Raw genomic sequence first — 5,884 nt, forward strand, 5'->3', positions numbered from 1 at the left:
TTCAATGTGTGTGTGTCTGTGTGTGTGTTTCTATGTTTGTGTGTGTTTGAGAGAGAGAGAGAGAGAGAGAGACAGAGAGAGAGAGAGAGAGAGAGAGTGTGTGTGTGTGTGTGTGTGTGTGTGTGTGTGTGTGTGTGTGTGCAGGTCATGAATCTAGAAAGTGGACAAACAGTAGTAGACAAGATGTGAGGAGGTTGGACAGAGAGAGCACAATGAAATATGTGACATGAAAGGAGAACGTAAATCTACTTGTGAAAAAACACATAGTAGAAAAACAGATATGCCGAAAATTTTGTAGTAAATCAAGACACCAGAAAATGGAAACAAAGGAAAACATCTTGAAACCATTGAAAGTTGTACCCTGTTTCTGTTAGAAATCACACACACACACACACACACACACACACACACACACACACACACACAATTTATTTCAAGAAGTCACATATTCCAGAGAATGTGGCACAGCAGATGTTGAAATAAACCAGCTGTCCACCTTGAATTTCTACGTGTAGATAAATTATTCTTTAGGACTTTAAGGGGATTAACACATAAAATACAAAGAAAAACTGGTTTGTTAACATGACACATACTTTTCATCAGGACAAAAGGAAGTTCTTAAAAGAGAGCCAAGTCTATAGAGGGAAAAGAGAAACACTTGGAAGACAGTACAACATAAAGACTGAAGAAAATGCATTAAAATGTACAAATTTTATTTGCTCTTTATATCAATCTGTGTGTCGGGTGGCACAAGAATGTATATGCTGTAGTGTAGTGTGGTGTAGTGTGGTGTTCTATAGTGTGATGTGGTGTGATGTAGTGTGTTGCGGTGATGTGTTGTGGTGTATTGTGGTGCGCTATGGTGTGTGGTGATGTGCTATAGTGTGGTGTGATTAGATGTGGTGTTGTGGTATGATGTAATGTTGTTCTCTAAAGATACAGGTTATATGAATTGGAGACTTTACTATTACATTGGTTGTTGGGACTGGTTCTAATGCTTGATTCAACTGGGAAATGTGTGTCCAAAACTTAAAGGTCTTTGTTCCCAATGGGATTTTGATTGATCAATAAAGATGCCAGTGGCCAATGACTGTGTAAAGAGAGATGGGTCAGGACCACAGAGTTGCAAATGCTAGGAATCAGGAGGGAGAAGAAAGGAACCACCAGGACATGGGAGAGAAAGATGGATGGATATAAGAGGTTCAGTAGATAAGGCCAAAGAGTCATGTGAAATTTCTGATAAGTGGCCACTGGCCACTTCCTTGATTGGACATGGGGTAGCAGAGGTAGATTTAGGAGTGCCTTTAGAAATTGCCTTTGAGGTAGCCAAGGCAATTACAGTTTAACTGATGCATGCCTGTGTGGGGGTGGGAAGTGTGTGAGTGTGTGTGTGTGTGTGTGTGTGTGTGTGTGTGTGTGTGTGTGTGTTCCATATGAAGATCCCAAAGATTTCCTGAGCGAGTGATTGGAAGTGCTTCCCATGTGGAGAACAAAGGGGTGTATTAGGAACTCAACAGTACATGGGAAGATTGTGATGGAACAATATTAAGAATGACACCAGAGAGAGCTGGATATGCAGCACACACCACATGGGAGGACCACAAATCTAGTACCCACCCTTGAGTTCTTGAACACTTGCTGTAAAAGAATTACTCCAGAGAGTCTTTGTCCCTCCTTCTTTTTGAGTTGGCACAGTGTTTGTGTACATGGAATCACACTTAACCTCAAAGACAGCTGATGATCATGAGACAGGATATGGATAACCTGTTAAGTAGGTAAAGATGGTAGAAGAGAAAAAGCCTGCCCAGAGCAAACACACATTCTATACATCCATTCAGGCCAGGAATCTCCACAGCACACTGCATTCTTCACAATGAGCTCATGCCTCTGGGATACAGAGATCAAACCTTTCTCTGTCACACTGGAAGGTAACACACAGGAAAGAAACATGGAGTAGAGGAAACCAGGAGGAGAATGCAGCTAAATCCCAGAGGATGGAATGATGGTGGCTTGTCTGGCCAGACTACTTCAGTAGAAGGAATACAGGATCACTTTCTTCTTCCTAGTTGATAACCCTGGACACACCCAGCAATGCCAGGGAATATATACTCAAAGTGGAAGCATGACCTTGTCCATTTACCATTACATTTCCAGGTGCCCCGCATTTCCTGTACTATACAAAGGCACAGAGTGAAATGTTCAGACTCAGGAAATATTCCAGAGGCATCAGATGAACACAACAAATTCCACTGGCCAATACTGGGTCAAACTGAGCTTCAAACTATAGAATGGCAATATGAGTGGGTAACAGTGTGAGAAAGATGGGTATTCTGAGCCATACTGATATATACTCAGTGAAAAAAATGTCCCTTGTCTCAAAAGCACTAAAGTTCCAGTCAGTCAATCACTCTCTGCAGACCCAGCTTTTTACTTGAAATCCCTGTTTCCACACACACTTCTACAGAAATTACTTGTGCTGCTGAATATATTTTGTCATACAACCTCTGCTCCAAAATACATGTGTTTTTTTTCAAAATCATCAATTTCCTATAATACAAATAAGGAAACCTTAAAATTGAGATATAAAGATTACAACATTTATTTGCTATACAAACTGTGACCCAGCAGTAAAAAGCAAACCTTTTTTTTTTCTTTTCCAGTAAAACAAAGGGGACGGTTCGATGATAAATTAACTTGGAATATAGCCCAACTAAATTTACCTATCACTCAGTGAGAAAGTTTTTTTTGAGTTCTGGTTATATCTTCACTAACAAAATTACTTAACCCCTAAAGCAGCAGTCATTTCTAGCAACTCTTGTAAGTACAGCAAAGCGAGGGAAACACTGGTTTAAAAAATGAGGCAAAAGACATTCTAGATTGTAGAATAATATATCCCAGAAAGAATATAAATAAAATTTTGTGATTTTATAAGTACACACTCCAAGGATTATGTCAGTATCCAAAGTATTTTATTGCTGTATTAGCAATGGAATTTTTTGGGATATATTCCCAAGGGCCACATATAAATAGAGTCAAGGAACAGATTAAATTGAAATCCTAGAATAAATGCTTGGTTTTATAAACTTCCTACAACGAACCTCATATTTATGTATAAAAAGTTATAGAATCTTATATGTTAATATCATGAAGTATTTTTCTACACACACTAAATGTATTCCTTGAAAGGGGAAATTAAAATATCTAAAGTATATTAGGTTAAGATTACAAGACCATCATAGATCTTTTGATCATGCATCCATTTACAGAATTAAATGTGTATACAAAATGTATTTTTCATTATACATCATAAAGAAATGAGTTGGTGACAACTATTCTTTGCATCACATTGTCAACTTACATTAACCATGAGTATGTTCTTGGTATGCGTGTAAAAGAAACATGTTCATTCACTCCTCACTCAATCATCCACAGATACACTTAGAAGAAGGTGCAGAAGTGTGAAAAATGTTACATGTATCTTTTCTTTCAAACATTCCAAACATGGAATAGTAGCCTGAGATTGAAGAGTACTTAACTGGTCTTTAGTTATCTATACAGACCACTTGAATTAAGTCCACAAATTAGCACATCAAATAACAAAACCAGGCATAAAGCAGGTTGAAATTAGTAAACATTTCACATATGTGTTTTAAAATCATTTAATTTCTATAGAAAAATTGTAATCACAATATAATGGGACAGAAATTGCTGAAGGGATGGTATACTGATTTCAGTAAGGTGGCATGCAACAGCAGGTTTGTGTTCAACCATCTATGTCTGAGCAGTAAGGTTGGGACCACTCCACTGATGCTGAAAGCTCTGAAGATGATGACTGGTATTTCAGCCTTTTTCTGCATCTCTGGAGATCTCATACCTGAGGGAAGGAATGTTATATCGATAAGTAGGAGAATGATCAAGGCCTCTTTGTCCACATTGTGTAAGTGTTACATATTTTGAGCAAAGTGGGAAAGCTGCTAGGTCAGAAGGTAAAACCAGAGTTTGCTCGGGATAAAAATGTCAATTCAGAGAACCCAGCTAATGAGAAAGAATTGTGTGAAGTTTCCTTGGCCAGAGGTGGAGTTTGAAGATTCCATTAGTCAGAAAGAGTATGTGTGAGACAATGTGGGCATTATTGATGGCCTCATATGCAGACACTGAATGCTCTCAAGACTAGTCAGGGATGTATGACCAGGGATGAGTGGGTCAGAGGTGAGTAGTCTGAATCTTGTCGAGGGGTATGGGAAAGAAATGAAACCCCAAAAGCCATGGAGAAAATACAAGATCCCTAGGATCAGAGGTGAAATACTTGAGGGCTTCTTGGGAAGAGAGTGGAAATCTATGATCTTTTTATAGAGGTAAACTAGCATGTTTGGTTGGGTAGAGTTTGAAATTCCAATACTCTTCCTCAGAGACATCTGTTCATTATAGTGAATGTGGTGCTAGGTCATGCAGCAGTCTGAGCATTTATCAAAAAAACCTGGGTGACAGTCCCCCACTGGTTCTCCTTCTTAAGCATATGTTCAGCTGCTAGGTCTAGGTATGAAATGTGGGGAACACATCATTTTGGTTTCTGCCTTGAGGCAGTGAGCTTCTGTTCTGGGCTGCACTGGCTAAGCTTGGGCTCTGCAACTTACAATCTGGGAGGTCTGGAGGTCCCTTTGGGTGGATGGAAATAATATAGGTCCTAAAGATAGGGTGGGGAATGTCTGAGGACCCTGCACCAGAGGAGGACAATGTGATGTCCTCCTTGGTTAGAAGGCATATTTGAAGATGGCCTGGGAAAAATGAAATCTGAGACCCACTGGAAAATCAGAGGCAGGAGTTTGGAAGGATCTGAGGCCCAATTAAGTACTTAGTGAGTACACTCCTACTGGAGAATACTTTGAAGTTCTGAGAATCCTTTGGGTACTGGTGGACTGTAATTCTCTATTAGAACAGGCAGCATGGGATCCTTTGGTGAGAAGAGGAATATTTCAGGTGTAATTAGGGAGAGGAAATCGTCTAGAAGCCAAGTCAGTAATAGAGGGCACTCAGAGTACTTTGGGTAATGGGAGACATATCCAATCTCCCTGTGTGCAGAAGAGGAATTGTTTCTGCCCCTCTGGGGACATGTGATAGATCCAAGATGCTCAAAATTAGAAAGGTGAGATTGGAGTCCTCCAAGATTATTTGGAAGAGGCTCAGCCTCTATTATTCTTTATGTCTGGAATACTACTGAGCAGACGTTGAAGGTTTATTGATACCTTGAGAATTATAGAATGCTCCTTTATTAGCTCCAAACCTGAAATCACAATCTAGAATACATATTATGTGAATGTCCTTGCTAGGCATGTCAGATGTCTTAGAAGTCTTTTAAGAGGCTGCAATGCAGTAGCCTCAGGTTCAGTGTCTTCTTCAAATATATGTCCATCAATACATTCCTCTGCATGGAGGACAAACTATCTGTGTCTGTGAGACCAAAACAAAGAAAGTAATCTGATTTTCCCTTGTCTTGATTCCCTTCTCTTTGGGACCTCAGTTCACAGTGCTCTGAGATCTCTTAGGTCAGAAAAATGCTTTCCAGACCACTGAAATTAGAAGTTGTTTGTAAAAGATGCACTGGGAAGATGGTGATTCTGGTTGGTTTCCTCAATCACACAGGCCAGGTCTGGAGCACTCCCTCTTATGAATGTATAAATATTCCTGTGTAGAATGGTAGAGGAGCTTGGGCCACTTTGCATGGAAGTAGCACTGTTGTGCCCTTCCTCTACAAGGTAATGTGCCAGACTTCATGGGAATAAGAGTGACACAGCACCCTGGTCATAAGAGGGATTTCTGAGAAACTCTGTGAAAAGTGAAATTCTATACCTATTTGTCACAGAGGTAAAATATTTTTCTATTTTCA

The sequence above is a fragment of the Arvicanthis niloticus genome (genome assembly GCF_011762505.2).
Source record: "Arvicanthis niloticus isolate mArvNil1 chromosome Y unlocalized genomic scaffold, mArvNil1.pat.X SUPER_Y_unloc_4, whole genome shotgun sequence".
Classification (NCBI taxonomy): domain Eukaryota; kingdom Metazoa; phylum Chordata; class Mammalia; order Rodentia; family Muridae; genus Arvicanthis; species Arvicanthis niloticus.